The 17,317-nt window shown below is 47.6% G+C and overlaps 1 non-coding gene across 1 annotated transcript; it reads right to left on the reverse strand.

Moving 5' to 3' along the window:
* Window positions 1-1,528: 1,528 nt before the first annotated feature.
* On the reverse strand, window positions 1,529-1,666 carry LOC119923344. The gene has a single exon (XR_005448834.1). It is a non-coding gene; the product is annotated as a small nucleolar RNA SNORA7 (small nucleolar RNA).
* Window positions 1,667-17,317: the final 15,651 nt, after the last annotated feature.

Below are 17,317 nucleotides of genomic sequence, written 5' to 3' on the forward strand. Positions count from 1 at the left end.
GCTCCTGCTGTGACACAGTAAGAACATTACTGTAAATTCTGTCATATCAGCGAGGTACGGAAGTGAGTATTTTGGTCAAATGATGTTTTTGTATTTACTTGGAAAATTTGGTTTTGACCCTCTAGACTGCGAGCTTGTTGTGGGCAGGGAATGTGTCCGTCTGGTGCTATATTGTACTCTCCCAAGCACTCGGTACAGTGCTTTGCACACAGTAAGCACTCAATAAATACGATTGAATGAATGATACTTGGGAGATCCTGTCGCCGCCGCCCTCCCCCCCCTCCCCCACTCATGTTGGGTCGGAAAGGCGACCCCTGCCCCTTTCAAAGTTCCACGCATCACGTGTGTCACAAAATGATGCCATTCGCAGTGTCCGGTAGGAGAGAATTTCTCTGCAGTTGTGGAAGAGAAGCAGCGTCGCTCAGTGGAAAGAGCCCAGGCTTGGGAGTCAGAGGTTGTGGGTTCTAATCCCGGTTCTGCCACTTATCAGCTGTGTGACTTAGGGCAAGTCACTTAACTTCTCTGTGCCTCAGTTACCTCATCTGAAAAATGGGGATTGAGACTGTGAGCCCCACGTGGGACAACCTGATTACCTTGTATCAACCCCAGCGCTTAGAACCGTGTTTTGCACATAGTAAGTGCTTAACAAATACCATCATTATTATCATTATTATTATTATGTGGAACATGGACTATTTCCAACCTGATTAGCTTGTCTCCACCCCAGTGGCTAGTACAGTGCCTGGTACATAGTAAGCATAGTTAGAGAAGCAGAGTAGCTCAGTGGAAAGAGCCCGGGCTTTAGAGTCAGAGGTCATGGGTTCAAATCTCGGCTCCGCCAATTGTCAGCCGTGGGACTTTGGGCATGTCACTTCACTTCTCTGGGCCTCAGTTACCTCATCTGGAAAATGGGGATGAAGACTGTGAGCCCCCCGTGGGACAATTTGATCCCCTTGTAACCTCCCCAGCGCTTAGAACAGTGCTTTGCACATAGTAAGTGCTTAATAAATGCCATCATTATCATTATTACTACTAAACTCTTACCATATACCATAATAAAAAGAGTTCCTGGCCCAGGCCAGGGAAACAGTGAATCAAGGGATGGAGATGGGAGAATCAAGAGTGAGTTACAGCTTGCAGGTTGGCTTGGGAACAATGAAGAGGAACTGAATAGAGGAGATAGACAGGGGCTGGAGGGGGGTCTCACATGGTAGAAAGCCTGGGAGCTTATTGTGAGGTGTTTTTATTTCATGTGAAAAGATACATGGTGCAAGTGAAGGGTTTGGAGGAGAGGAGAGATGCTGTCTCAGCGATGCTTTGTCTTGTCTTATGCTGTCGAGTCGTCTCCAACCTATCAATGGGCACATCTCTCCCAGAACACCCCATTCTCCATCTTCAAGTTTATCCGTAGAGTTTTCTTGGTAAAAATACAGAAGTGGTATACCATTGCCTTCTTCCCTGCAGTAAACCTGAGTCTCCACCCTCGACTCTCTCCCTTGCCGCTGCTGCCCAGCCCAGGTGAGTTTTGACTTGTAGCAGATTACTTTCCACTCACTAGCCACTGTGCGAGCTAGGAATGGAATGGCTATGCCTCTGCTTGACTCTCCCTCCCATAGCCAAAACTGGTAGAGTACTGGAAACTCTCCAGGTACGATTCTGAGTCGGGGGAGTGATGCTTTAGCAAATAGTTAAATGAGTAAATGAGTGGCTAAATATTTATAGGTTTGTGTGGCTGTGTGCGCTTATGTGTAAGTAACCGCAGGCAGTTGAAGCTTGTGTGTGTGTGTGTCTGCGCCAGAGTGGCTGTGTGTGTGTGGTTGCATATATCTCCATGATAAGTGTGTTTACATATGGGGGTGTTTTTTTGTCTATTATGAAATCATCGAGAGCAATTCATAGCCATCATGTGCATCTCTTGATAATAATAATAATAATAATGACATTTGTTAAGTGCTTACTATGTGCCAGGCACTGTTCTAAGCGCTGGGGGGGGATACAAGGTAATCAGATTGCCCCACATGGGGCTCATAGTCTTAATTCCCTTTTACAGATGAGGGAACTGAGGCACAGAGAAGTGAAGTGACTGGCCCGAAGTCACTCAGCTGGTAAGTGGCAGAGCTGGGATTAGAACCCATGACCTCTGACTCCCAAGCCCGTGCTCTTTCCACTGAGCCACACTTGCTAGCCATGTGACTTTGGGCCAGTCACTTCACTTCTCTGGGCCTCGGTTACCTCATCTGCAAAACGGGAATGCAATCTTCACTTCTCTGGGCCTTGGCTACCTCATCTGGAAAACGGGAACACAATCCCTGATCTCCCTCAGTCTTAGACTCTGAGCCCAAGTGTGGGACAGGGACTGTATCTGACCCAGAAAAAGTTTCCCTACCTCGGGACTTAGTACAGTGCATGGTACGGAGTAAATGTTTAACAAATACCACACCTTTAACAATAATGAATAATTATGGTATTTCCTAAGTACCAGGCAAAGTACGAAGCGCCGGGGTGGATACAAGCAAATCAGATTTGACACATTCCCTGACCTATGTGGGGCTCAGAGTCTCAATCCCATTTGACAGATGAAAAGCTTATCCACCCAAACAGGGACTTAAACATGGACCCTCAGATTAAAAGTCTGATGCTCTACCAACTGAGCTATCTGGGCTCCTCTCTGGCCTTCTCCTATCTGTAATTTATTTTAGTTTCTGCCTTCTCCACTTATAATGCTAGTTGTGGTATTTATAAAGATATTACAATAGAATGATCAAAATATTGAGGGCTGGGTTCAGCACACGATAATCGAGTCAGACACAGTGTCCATCTCCCGTGGGGCTCAGGGTCTACGTTGAAAGGAGAAGTATTGAATCCCCATTTTACAGATGAGGGAACTGAGGTAGAGCATCATCATCATCATCATCATCAATCGTATTTATCGAGCGCTTACTATGTGCAGAGCACTGTACTAAGCGCTTGGGAAGTACAAATTGGCAACATATAGAGACAGTCCCTACCCAACAGTGGGCTCATAGTCTAAAAGGGGGAAAGTTACATGCCTAAGGTGACACAGCAGGAAGGTGGCAGAGCCAGGATTACACATCAGATCCTCTGACTCCCGGGCCTGGGATCTTTCCACTAGGCACTGCCACAATAGAATGGAAGCACCATAAGGGAAAGGATCATATGAACATTAGCTCTGGTGGTTACGCCACAAAACCACAACAAGGAGGCACTCAGAAGGTCCCAAAAGCAGGTTTATTTTTGTCACACATCAAGAAAGTCACATCCATGGATACACTCTCCAGAACTACTAGAGAATAAACCCACAACAATACCACCACCCTCATATCAATTGGTCTCCAGTATTAACACTGGATGTCCAATGGTTCTCTATGGTACCCGTGTCCCACCTTGGCTGTTGATGAGGTCATCCAGCCCGCATGCCTCTATTGCAATCTGGCAAGTGATGTCTCCTCAAGTTGGCCGCTACTTCGACACAGTTACTTCTTTATTGCCGCTGTAGACTTCAAGCAAACCTTCCTCCCCGTCCATCTCTCTGTCATGCTATAAATCTGTCACCCTAATCTAGGACCTCAAAGGACTCTAGATGTCTAAGCACCACCTTCCCATAAAGCACAACATACAGTTATAAATTATGAAGTATACCACAGTCAGTTATGTTTAGTTATATTCTGTATAGTGTTGTGCAACATAAACTTGCAAGCCTTGTGAGTATGCACTTTGCCACATATTACATTCTATATTTTATTGCTGTTGCCATTTCATTAAGCCCCCTTTTTATGCACCATATAATTAACCTCTAGACTGTAAGCTCCTCGTTGGCAGTGATTTTGTCTACCAACTCTTTTGGATTGTTCTCTCCCAAGTGCTTAGTACAGTGCTCGGCAAAGGCTAAGTGCTCAGTAAATAACACTGCTAGATTAATTGATGGGTAAATACCCCTACCCCCTCTCAGGATCACACCTGGAGAGTTTCCAGTACCCTACCAGTCTCGGCCAAGGGAGGGAGAATCAAGCAGAGGCATACCCATTCCATTCCTAGCTGGGGCAGAGGCTAGCAAGAAGAAAGCAATCTGCTTCAAGTCAAAAAGCACCTGTTCTGGGCATCAGTGGCAGGGGAGAGAGTCGAGGGTTGAGACTCAGGTTTACTGGGTGGAAGAAGGCAATGGTAAACCACTTCTCTATTTTTACCAAGAAAACTCTATGAATTCAATACTAGAACGCTTGCAGATGGAGGTGGGGCATTCTGGGAGAGATGTGTCCATGGAGTCGCTACGGGTCAGAGACGAATTGACAGCATAAGACAAGACATGCCAGACCCCTGCACATATTAATACTATGTAACATTATAGGTGATAAATAAATACAACGGATTGATTTACTCCAAAGGGAAATTGTGTTGATTCCTTCATCGATGCCATCAATCCATCATATTTATTAAGCATTTATCATCTGTGGCGCACTGTATTAACTGCTTGAGAGAGTACAATTTGATATGGTTGGCAGACATGATCCCTGCCTTCAAGGAACTTACAGTTCAGAGGGAATGCCAATGTTTCTAAATTGAAGTGTCCCTCTTCCTTTGCAGGGAGTCATCGTCAACTCCCAGAAATGACCAACGTCTCCACCATGACTGACTTCCTCCTCCTGGGATTCTCTGACATCCGGGAGCTGCAGCTGCTCCATGCCACGCTGTTCCTCCTTGTCTACCTAATGGCCCTTCTGGGGAATCTCCTCATTGTTGTCGTCACCACCCTCGACCAGCGTCTCCACACCCCCATGTACTTCTTTCTCAAAAACCTGTCCTTCACTGACCTCTGCTACATTTCTACAACGGTACCCAAATCCATTGTCAGCTCCCTGACCAGTGACAGCTCCATCTCCTTTCTGGATTGTGTCTCGCAGCTCTTCCTACTGATCTTCTTTGGTGCTTCAGGGCTATTTGTCCTCACTGCAATGTCTTATGACCGCTATGCCGCCATCTGCTCCCCCTTGCGTTATGAGCTCATCATGAACAAAACAGCCTGTGTGCGATTAGTAGCAGCATCATGGCTCAATGGGGGTCTGTTTGGAGTCTGGCTTACAGCTTCTACCTTCTCCCTGAACTTTTGTGGGTCCAATGTTGTCCAGCAGTTCTTCTGTGATGTCCCCCCCCATGCTGAAGATCTCCTGCTCTGAGGACCACATTGCCATAGATGTGAGTGTGGCTATTGCGATAGTCTTAGATGGCATCTGTTTCATTTTCATCATCTTCTCCTATGTCCGCATCTTCTCAGCCGTGCAGAGGATGCCATCCTCCGAGGGCCGGGCCAAAGCCTTCTCCACCTGCCTGCCCCATCTCACTGTCATCATCATTTTTCTCTTCACCGGAGCATTTGCCTATCTCAAACCACCTTCAGATTCACCCTCGGCTCTGGATCTGCTGGTTTCCATGTCCTACACCGTGGTGCCCCCCACTGTGAACCCCCTTATCTACAGCCTGAGGAACAGGGACCTGAAGGCTGCCCTGGGCAGGATCCTAAAGGGGATATTCCCCCAGCATCCGTTCTGGGACAAAATGTCTGTGTCCAGGTACCGGTAATCCCCTACCACTCCTTTCAAAGAGGAATTTCCCTTAGACATATTCAAATATATCAGTGACCCAGAGTCCCAAAGAACAAGTCTGGATATTCAGGATTTGTCAAGGTCTGGGAGGTTAGCTGATAAGACTAGGTCATGAGTGGCAATGTATTCCCTAGGAGGCCTCATGGCTCAATGGCATGTGAATGGGTGTCACATGACCCGAGTTCTAATTCCAGCTCGGCCACTGGCCTGCTTGTAACCTGGCGTTAGTGTCTTACCATTCCCGGGCTCTTACTTCCTCTTACACTCTGAGCCCCTGTGGGACAGGAAACACGTCCATTTGAATTGTAAGTTCATCTTTGTGCTGTAAGCTCATTGTGGGCAGGGATTGTATCTACCAACTCCAATGTATTTTACTCTTCAAAGCGCTTAGTACAATGTAATGCACACAGTAAACACTCAACAAATACCATCGACCTGTTGAATTATTTATCATCATGTGGCACAGACTTTGACACAGAAATTAACACCGAATAATAAAAATAATAATAATAATGGTGTCTGTAAAGAGACAGAGACATTCACTGATGGAACTCCATTCATTCAATCATATTTATTGAGCACTTTCTCTGCGCAGAGCACTGTACTAAGCACTTGGGGAGTACAAGTCGGCAACATACAGAGATGGTCCCTACCCAACAACGGGCTCACAGTCTAGAAGGGGGAGACAGACAACAAACCAAAACATGTAGACAGGTGTCAAAACTGTCAGAATAAATAGAATTATAGCTATATACACACATCATTAACAAAATAGAGTAGTAAATATGTACAAGTAAAATAAATAGAGTGATAAATCCGTATAAATATGTACAAGTGCTGGGGGGAAGGGAAGGAGGTCGGGCAAAAGGGGGGAGATGGGGAGGAGGAGAGGAAAAAGGGGGCTCAGTCTGGGAAGGCCTCTTGGAGGACGTGAGCTCTCAGTAGGGCTTTGAAAGGAGGAAGAGAACTAGTTTGGTGGATGTGTGGAGGGAGGGCATTCCAGGCCGTGGGAAGGATGTGAGCCAGGGGTTGACAGCGGGACAGGTGAGAAGGAGGCACAGTGAGGAGGTTAGCAGAAGAGCAGAGGGTGCTGACTGGGCTGTAGAAGGAAAGAAGGGAGGTGAGGTAGGAGGGGGTGAGGTGATGGAGAGCCTCGAAGCCGAGAGTGAGGAGTTTTTGCATGATTCGTAGGTTGACAGGTAGCCACTGGAGATTTTTGAGGAGGGGAGTGACATGCCCTGAGCATTTCTGTACAAAGATAATCCGGACAGCAGAGTAAAGTATAGACTGAAGTGCGAAGAGACAGGAGGATGGGAGATCAGAGAGAAGGCTGGTGCAGTAATCCAGTCGGGATAGGATGAGAAACTGAACAGGCAAGGTAGCAGTTTGGCACTCTAGTTTCCAGAACCCAGGTTAGTAAATCATCACAACAGGAGAAGCCATTTCCACCTTATTCTTTCCCAAACCAGGAATTTCTCCTTCCCATCATACCATTTTCAAAACCTCAGTCCCCTGCCCCACCCCACTGAGACTGGGGGAGGATCAGAGAATGGATTCAGAGGAATCTCTTGCTCTCTCAAGCTTTGAAATCAGAAGGTGTCAGAAAATGAAAACTATCAATTGACTGACTGAATGAGAAGCTGATTGTCTAAAGTGGTATATGAGATGAAGCTGAAACCACCCACAGTTGATGTAGATTGTCAGCAACATTAGAAACTGTTGGGATGTTGGGATGCAGATGCTGTTGTTTCCATGGGAACCCTGGGGTGCAGCACCATTCCTGCCGCTTTAGGGACTGGGCCTTTATCTCTACAGGACCTCAGGGACCTCACAGGCAGAGGATTTTGGCATCAGCCAGGACACGAGATCCCACCTGAGTTGATCCTCCTGGGGTTCCCCACAGAGCAGTAGCTGCTTTATCTTTGGGGATGGGGGACTCTCTGAAGAACATCTCCCTGCCCACAAGAGATAAGAGAGGGGCTGAGGGTGCTATGCTGTCCCTTCCTTCATAGCCAGCTGCACCCAAGAACTGGAGTGGAGAGAGGACCATCCCAACCCGGCAGAGGTCAGAGCCCTACAGCCTTACGCTGCCCCAGTGAGTGTGACTGGGGGGTGTTGGAGGGGGAGGGAGAGACCATGATGGGAATGCAAGAGATGGAGCCATTCAGGGGAAATGCTCACACATGGGGCCAGTGCCGGACTTTGGGTCATGGCTACATCCTCAGTGGGGAAGGTGGGGCTTTCAGGAGAGTAAGTATTTGAGAGTGCAGTGGCCCCAACCAACACTCATCTCCCCTTCCTCATCCACCTCCATCCAGCTAACATATCTGGCTGGTGTCCCGCTGCACAGTGTAAGCATTATGCTGTGGTCACTTCAGCCAAGAGTGTGTCCTGGACATCAGAAAATGTTTCTGGTGAGAAGAGACAGGGAGGGAATGAGAGAGTGTGATTGGTTCTAGAACACGAGCACTATCATCAACTCCTCCATGCAGGAATGTTGGGTGAACACAGTGGAGGTAAGAGATTCAATCCCATCCCTCCTGGACTTACGAGTCTGCTGGGCTAAACTGATACAAAAGAATTTACAGCTAGGGGGAAATAAGAATGGAAAGGTGGCTGCACAGCTTAATAAGTGCTTAGTAATGTGAATCTATAGGTAGGGAAGTGCAATGAGCAGTTGTGAATGTGTACATGCAGAGTTGGTATCTGGCCTTATTCAGCATGGGGAGAAGAAACATCAATCTCGGCAAATTTAAAGGGAGAAGGAGATTTGGGAAGAAAGAAGGATCTAAGCCATGTGTTGGAGAAGGGAATGTCCTTTATCATTCATTCATTCATTCATTCAATCGTATTCATTGAGCACTTACTTTGTGTAGAGCAGTGTACTAAGTGTACTAAGTGCTGTCCTAATCCTCCTCGACCTCTCAGCTGCCTTCGACACTGTGGACCACCCCCTTCTCCTCAACATGCTATCTGACCTTGGCTTCACAGACTCCATCCTCTCCTGGTTCTCCTCTTATCTCTCCGGTCGTTCATTCTCAGTTTCTTTTGCAGGCTCCTCCTCCCCCTCCCATCCTCTTACTGTGGGGGTTCCCCAAGGTTCAGTGCTTGGTCCCCTTCTGTTCTCGATCTACACGCACTCCCTTGGTGACCTCATTCGCTCCCACGGTTTCAACTATCATCTCTATGCTGATGACACCCAGATCTACATCTCTGCCCCTGCTCTCTCCCCCTCTCTCCAGGCTCGCATCTCCTCCTGCCTTCAGGACATCTCCATCTGGATGTCTGCCCGCCACCTAAAACTCAACATGTCGAAGACTGAACTCCTTGTCTTCCCTCCCAAACCTTGCCCTCTCCCTGACTTTCCCATCTCTGTTGACGGCACTACCATCCTTCCCGTCTCACAAGCCCGCAACCTTGGTGTCATCCTCGACTCCGCTCTCTCATTCACCCCTCACATCCAAGCCGTCACCAAAACCTGCCGGTCTCAGCTCCGCAACATTGCCAAGATCCGCCCTTTCCTCTCCATCCATACCGCTACCCTGCTCATTCAAGCTCTCATCCTATCCCGTCTGGACTACTGCATCAGCCTTCTCTCTGATCTCCCATCCTCGTGTCTCTCTCCACTTCAATCCATACTTCATGCTGCTGCCCGGGTTATCTTTGTCCAGAAACGCTCTGGGCATATTACTCCCCTCCTCAAAAATCTCCAGTGGCTACCAATCAATCTGCGCATCAGGCAGAAACTCCTCACCCTGGGCTTCAAGGCTCTCCATCACCTCGCCCCCTCCTACCTCACCTCCCTTCTCTCCTTCTACAGCCCACCCCGCACCCTCCGCTCCTCTGCTGCTAATCTCCTCACCGTACCTCGTTCTCGCCTGTCCCGCCATCAACGCCCGGCCCACGTCATCCCCCGGGCCTGGAATGCCCTCCCTCTGCCCATCCGCCAAGCTAGCTCTCTTCCTCCTTTCAAGGCCCTACTGAGAGCTCACCTCCTCCAGGAGGCCTTCCCAGACTGAGCCCCTTCCTTCCTCTCCCCCTCGTCCCCCTCTCCATGCCCCCCATCTTACCTCCTTCCCTTCCCCACAGCACCTGTATATATGTATATATGTTTGTACATATTTATTACTCTATTTATTTATTTATTTTACTTGTACATATCTATTCTATTTATTTTATTTTGTTAGTATGTTTGGTTTTGTTCTCTGTCTCCCCCTTTTAGACTGTGAGCCCACTGTTAGGTAGGGACTGTCTCTATATGTTGCCAACTTGTACTTCCCAAGCGCTTAGTACAGTGCTCTGCACACAGTAAGCGCTCAATAAATACGATTGATGATGATTGATGATGGGAAGTGCAAATCGGCAACATATGGAGTAGGTCCCTACCCAAATATGGGCTCACAGTCTAGAAGGGAGAGACAGACAAAAAACAAACCAAGTAGACAAGTGAAAATACCATCAGAATAAATAGAACTATAGCTATATACACATCATTAATCAAATAAATAGAGTAATAAATACGTACAAACATACACAAGTGCTGTGGGGAGGGGAAAGGGATAGGGCAGGGGGAGGATAGGGGGATGGGGAGAGGAGGAGGAGGAGAGGAAAAGGGAGATCTACTTCCAAGGGCTGGAGGGTAGTTGGTAAAGAGAGAAAGGGAAACACGGAAGAGAACACCGGTCAAAAGCCTTGAAGCTAGTGGCAAAGAGTTGATTGGATTCAACCAGACTTCAGTCTGTTTCATTTTCCTCTGAGAACAACAATCAGATTGGTTGTGTCGGCGGCTGTGTGTGTATCCAAGGTGGGGCAGGGGAGGCAGTGAGCAAACCTTGGCCGCCGGCGGGCTGGAGGGGAGGAGGAGAAGGGAATCTTCTCCCATCACCTTCCAGGGAAAAAGTGTGCCTGGGCCCAGGGAGAGGCAAAGAGTAGTGATAGTAGTAAGGGGACCTCGGTTCTAATCCGGTCTCTGCCATTCATTCATTCATTCAATCATTCAATCATATTAATCATATTGATTGAGCACTTACTGTGTGCAGAGCACTGTACTAAGTGCTTGGACAGTACAATTTGGCAACAGATCGGGACAATCCCTAGCCAACAACCGGCTCGGGGACCTAGCTTCTAATCCTGGCTCCGCCCCTTGTCTGCTGTGTGATGTCAGACAAGTCACTTTGCTTCTCTGTGTCTCAGATATTGCATCTGTAAAATGGGAATTAAGAGTGAGTCTCACATGGCAGAAACCCTTGAAGATAATTGTGAGGTGTTTCTCTTTCACGTGAAAAGATACATGGTGACAGTGAAGGGTTTGGAGGAGAGATGAGCACTTCTTTGACTTTTCTTGTGCTATCGGGTCATCTCTGACCCATAGCGAATGAATGGACACATCTGTCCAGGAACGCCCCATTCTCCAACTGCAAATGTTATGGTAGTTTATCAATAGAGTTTTCTTGGTAAAAATACAGAAGTGGTTTACCATTGCCTTCTTCCCTGCAGTAAACTTGAGTCTCCTCCTCGACTCTCTCCCATGACACTGCTCCCCAGCACAGGTGAATTTTGACTTGTAGCAGATTGCCTTCCACTCGCTAGCCACTGCCCAAGCTGGGAATGGAACGGGTATGCCTCTGCTTAACAGTCCATCTGGTAGCCGAGACTGGTTGAGTACTTTGAACGCTCCAGATACGATTCTGAGTTGGGGGAGTGATGCTTTAGCAAATAGTTAAATAAATAAATGAGTGGCTAAATAGGTGTGGGTTTGTGAGACTGTGTATATATGTGTAAATAACCACAGTCAGTTGAAGCGAATGTCTGTGTGTGTGTGTGTCTCTGTGTGTGTGTGTGTGTGTGTGTGTGTGTGTGTGTGTGTGTGTGTGTGTGTCTGAGCGGCTGGCTGGGGCCCCGCAGCACAGTGTCAGCATTATGCTGTGGTCACTTCGGCCAGAAGAGTGTCCTAGATGTCAAAAAATGTTTCTGGTGGGAAATGACAGGGAGGGAATGAGAAAGTGTGATTGGTTCTAGACCACGAGCACTATCAATTCCTCCAAACAAATGTCAGGTGAACACAGTGGAGGTAAGAGATTCAATCCCTTCCCTCCTGGATTTACCAGTCTGCTGGGCTAGACTGATCCAAAATAATTTACAGCTAGGAGGAAATAAGCATGAAAATGTGAATGCACAGCTTAATTACCTCTTCCGTAGCAATGCAAATCTATACGTAGGAAAGAGCTGTGGGCAGTTGTGAATGTTTAAATGCAGAGGTGGTGTCTGGGCTGATTTGGCATGAGGAAAAGAAACATCAATCCGGGCAAATTTGGAGGGAGAGGGAGATACAGGCAGAAGGAAGGATTTAAGCCATGTGTTGGAGGAAGGAATGTCCTTGGAGAGGCACAGGGAGAAGATCTATTTCCAAGGGCTGGATGGGTAGTTGGTGAAGAGGGAAGGGACACACAGAGGAGAACACCAGTAAAAAACCGTATTGATAATAATAATGATAATAACCATAATAATAATAATAATAGCATTTGTTAAGTTCTTACTATGGGCAAAGTACTGTTCTAAGCACTGGGAAGGATACAAGGTGATCAGGTTGTCCCACGTGGGGTTCACAGTCTTAATCTCCATTTTACAGATTAGGTTCTAGACTGTGAGCCCACTGTTGGATAGGGACCATCTCTACATGTTACCAACTTGTACTTCCCAAGCGCTTAGTACAGTGCTCTGCACACAGTAAGCACTCAATAATTATGATTGAATGAATGAATGAATGAGGTAACTGAGGCACAGAGACGTTAAGTGACTTGCCAAAAGTCACAAAGCTGAAAATTGGCAGAGCTGGGATTTGAACCCATGACCGCTGACTCCCAAGCCCGTGCTCTTTCCACTGAGCAACGCTGTAGCTTGCAGCTAATGGCAAGGAGTTGATAGGAGTCAACCAAACCTCAATCGGATTCATTTTCCTCTGAGAACCACAAACGGATTTGTTGTGTTGGTGGCTGTGTGTATGCCCAGGGTGGGGCAGGGGAGGCTGTGAACCTGGGGCTGGCAGAGGGCTGGAGAGGAGGAGGAGAAGAGAATCTTCTCCCATCATCATCCAGGGAAAATGGGTGTCTGGGCCCAGGGAGGGACAAAGAGTAGTGGTAGTAGTAAGGGAACCTGGGTTCTAATACTGACTCTGCTCCTAATTCATTCATTCATTCAATCGTATTTATTGAGCACTTACTATGTGCAGAGAACTGTACTAAGCACTTGGAAAGTACAATTCAGCAACAGATAGAGACAATCCCTACCCAACCACGAGCTCGGGGACCAGAGTTCTAATCCTGGATCTGCCCCGTGACTGCTGGGTGATGCTGGGCAAGGCACTTTGCTTCTCTGTGCCTCAAATACTGCATTTGTAAAATGGGAATTAAGACTGAGCGCTAAGTGCTCAGTAAATACCATTCTTTGATTAATTGATGTGTACATACCCCTGCCCCCTCTCAGGATCACACCTGGAAAGTTTCCAGTACTCTACCAGTCTCAGCCAAGGGAGGGAGAGTCAAGCAGAGGGATACGCATTCCGTTAAGCGCTTAGTACAGTGCTCTGCACACAGTAAGCGCTCAATAAATACGATTGATGATGATTCCTAGGTTGGGCAGTGGCTAGCTGGTGGAAGACCATCTGCTGCATGTCAAAAGGCACCTGTTCTGGGCAGCAGTGGCAGGGGAGAGAGTCGAGGGTGGAGACTCACGTTTACTGGGTGGAAGAAGGCAATGGTAAATCACTTCTCTATTTTTACCAAGAAAACTCTATGGATACAGTACCAGAACGCTTGCAGATGGAGGAGGGTGCATTCTGGGAGAGATGCGTCCATGGAGTCGCTCTGGGTCGGAGGCAAATCGACAGCATAAGTCAAGACGTGCCAGACCACTGCACATATTAATACTATTGAACACTACAGGTGACAAATAAATACAACAGATTGATTTAATAATAATAATGATGGTATTTGTTAAGTGCTCACTACGTGTGAAGCACTGTTCTAAGTGCTGGCAAACTCCAAAAGGAATTAGTGTTGATTACTTCATCGATGGTATCCATTCATTGTATTCATTGAGCATTTATAGTATGCAGAGTCTACCCACTAGACTGTTACCTCCTGGTGGGCAGGAAAATATCTGCCAACTCCATTGGATTGAACTCTCCCAAGCACTTAGTACAGTGCTCTGCACACAGTGAGTATTCAGTAAATACCATTTGAGCTATTGATTGATGAGTTCATACCCCTACATGTATCAATAATAATAATTATTATAATAATAATGATGGCATTTAAGCGCTTACTATGTGCAAAGCACTGTTCTAAGCGCTGGGGGGATACAAGGTGATCAGGTTGTCCCACATGGGGCTCACAGTCTTAATCCCCGTTTTACAGATGAGGTAACTGAGGCTCAGAGAAGTTAAGTGACTTGCCCAAGGTCACACAGCAGACATGTGGCGGAGTCGGGATTCGAACCCATGACCTCTGACTCCAAAGCCCGTGCTCTTTCCACTGAGCCACGCTGCTTCCCATTGAACTCTACTATTCTAATATTATTGAACTCAATAGGTGATCAATGAATACAACTGCTGTATATATTAAAATGGGAATCAATCATATTTATTGATCACTTACAGGGTGTAGAGCACTGTACTAAGTGCTTGAGAGACATAATTTGTAGAAGTGTTACCTTTTTGGAAAAGAACTTACAGCCAGAAGCAAATGCCAATGTTTCTAAATTGAAGTTCCCCCTCTTTCTTTCCAGGGAGTCAGCATCATTTCCAAGAAATGACCAACATCTCCACGGTGGCTGAATTCCTCCTGCTGGGGTTCTCTGACATCCGGGAGCTGCAGCTACTCCATGCCACGCTGTTCCTTCTTGTCTACCTAGTGGCCCTTCTGGGGAATCTCCTCATCGTTGCTGTCACCATCGTAGACCAGCGTCTCCACACCCCCATGTACTTCTTTCTCAAGAACTTGTCCTTCATAGACCTCTGCTACATTTCTACAACGGTACCCCAATCCATTGTCAACTCCTGGACCGGTGACACCTCCATCTCCTTTCTGGGTTGTGTCTCGCAGCTCTTCCTACTGGTCTTGTTTGCCGCTTCAGAGTTTTTTGTCCTCACTGCAATGTCTTATGACCGCTATGCCGCCACCTGCTCCCCACTGCGCTATGAGCTCATCGTGAACAAAACAGCCTGTGTGTGTATACTAGCAGTGTCATGGTTCGGTGGGGGTCTGTTTGGAGTCTTGTTTTCAGCTTCTACATTCTCCCTGACCTTTTGTGAGTCCAGTGCTATCAAGCAGTTCTTCTGTGACGTCCCTCCTCTGCTGAAGATCTCCTGCTCTGAAGTCCACATTGCCATTGATGTGAGTGTGGCTGCTGGGTTCATCTGCTGTCTGCTTCAGTTACATCTTTCTCTCCTACGTCTTCATCTTCTCAGCTGTACTGAGGATGCCGTCCTCCGAGGGCCGAACCAAAGCCTTCTCCACCTGCCTGCCCCATCTCACTGTCATCATCATTTTTCTCTTTACCGCAGCATTTGCCTATCTCAAACCACCTGCAGACTCGCCCTCGGCTCTGGATCTGCTGGTTTCTGTGTTCTACACTGTGGTGCCCCCCACTGTGAACCCCCTTATCTACAGCCTGAGGAACAGGGACCTGAAGGCTGCCCTGGGCAGGATCCTAAAGGGGACATTCCCCCAGCATCCATGCTGTGACAAAATGTCTGTGTCCAGGTACCAATAATCCCCTACTACCCCTTAAAAGAGGAATTGCCCTTAGACATAATGATATATGCCACTGACCCAGAGGCCCAAAGAACAAGTCGGGATATTCAGGATTTGTCAAGGTTAGGGAGGTTTGCTGATAAGACTAGGTCTTATCTTGAGAGGAGACAGAGACATTCACTGATGGAACTCTAGTTTCCACAACGCAGGTTAGTAAATTATCACAACAGGAGGAACCGTTTCCATATAATTCTTCCTCAAGCCAGGAAATTCTCCTTCCCATCATCCCATTCTCAAAACCTGAGCCCCCTGCCCCACCCCACTCAGTCTGGGGGAGGATCATAGGATAGATTCAGAGGAATCTCTTGCTCTCTCGAGCTTTGAAATCAGAAGGTCTCAGAATATGAAATTGAACAATTTACAGATTGAATGGGAAACTGATTGTTTTAGGTTGTATTTGAGATGAAGCTGAAACCACACAAGTTGATGTAGATTGTCAGTAATATTCGAAACAGTTGTGCTGTAGAGATGCAGATGCTGTTACTTCCATGGGAATCCCCATGGGATGCTGTTGCTTCCATGGGGTGCAGTGCCATTGCTGCGACTCTAGGGACAGGGCCTTTATCTCTGCAGGACTTCAGGGACCTCACAGGCAGAGGTTTTTGGCATCCACCAGCACACAAGGTCCCACCTGAGTTGATCCTCCAGGGGTTCCCCACGCAGCAGTGGCAGCTTTATCTTTGGGAAGGGGGACTGGCTGTAGAACATCTCCCTGCCCAGAGGAGATCGGAGAGGGGCTGAGGGTACCATGCTGTCTCTTCCTTCATAGCCAGCTGCACCCAAGAACTGGAGTGGAGAAAGGACCATCCCAACCCGGCAGAGGTCAGAGTCCTCTAGCACCACGCTGCCCCAGTGAGTGTGACAGGGGGTGGTGGAGGGGACAGGGAAAGACCAGGGTGGGGATGCGAGAAATGGAGCCATTCTGGGCAAGTGCTCACATGAGGGACCAATGTCGGACTTTAGGGCAAGGTTCCATCCCCAGAGGGGCAGGTGGGCTTTCAGGAGGGTAGGTATTTGACAGTGCAGTGGTCCCAACCATTACTCGTCTCCCCTTCCTCATCTACCTCCATCCAGCTAACATAGAAGTCACTTCCCTGACTGGGGCCCTGCAGCACAACGTCAGCATTATGCTGTGGTTATGTCAGCCAGGAGCGGGTCCTGGCCATCAGAAAGTTTCTGGTGGGCAATGACAGGGAGGGAATGAGAGAGTGTGATTGGTTCTAGACCACCGGTGCTATCATCAACTCCTCCATGCAGGAAAATTGGGTGAACACAATGGAGGTAAGGGATTCAATCCCTTCCCTCCTGGACTTACCAGTCTGCTGGGCTAGAATGATCCAAAATAATTTACAGCTAGGGGGAAATAAGAATGGAAAGGCGGATGCACAGCTTAATAAGTGCTTACATAGTAATGTGAATCTATAGGCAGGGAAGTGCAATGAGCAGTTGTGAATGTGTAAATGCAAATGTGTTACCTGGGCTGATTCGGCATGGGGAGAAGAAACATAAATCTGGGAAAAGTTGAAGGGAGAGGAAGATTCGGGTAGAAAGAAGGATCTAAGCCATGTGTTGGTGAAGGGAATGTCCTTGAAGATGCATAGAGAGAAGATCTATTTCCAAGGGCTGGTGGGTAGCTTGTGAAGATGTAACAGAAACACAGAGAACACCGGTAAAAAGCCTTGATGCTAATGGCAAGGAGTTGATTGGAGTCAACCAAACCTCAGTTGGATTTATTTCCCTCTGAGAAACATAATCGGATTTGTTGTGTCGGCGGCTGCGTTTGTGACCAGCGTGGGGCAGGGGAGGCATTGAACAAACCTTGGCTGTTGGTGGCCTGGAGGGGAGGAGGAGAAGAGAATCTTCTCCCATCACCATCCAGGGAAAAAC

This window comes from Tachyglossus aculeatus, unplaced genomic scaffold (genome assembly GCF_015852505.1).
Source record: "Tachyglossus aculeatus isolate mTacAcu1 unplaced genomic scaffold, mTacAcu1.pri scaffold_176_arrow_ctg1, whole genome shotgun sequence".
NCBI classification, from domain to species: Eukaryota; Metazoa; Chordata; class Mammalia; order Monotremata; family Tachyglossidae; genus Tachyglossus; species Tachyglossus aculeatus.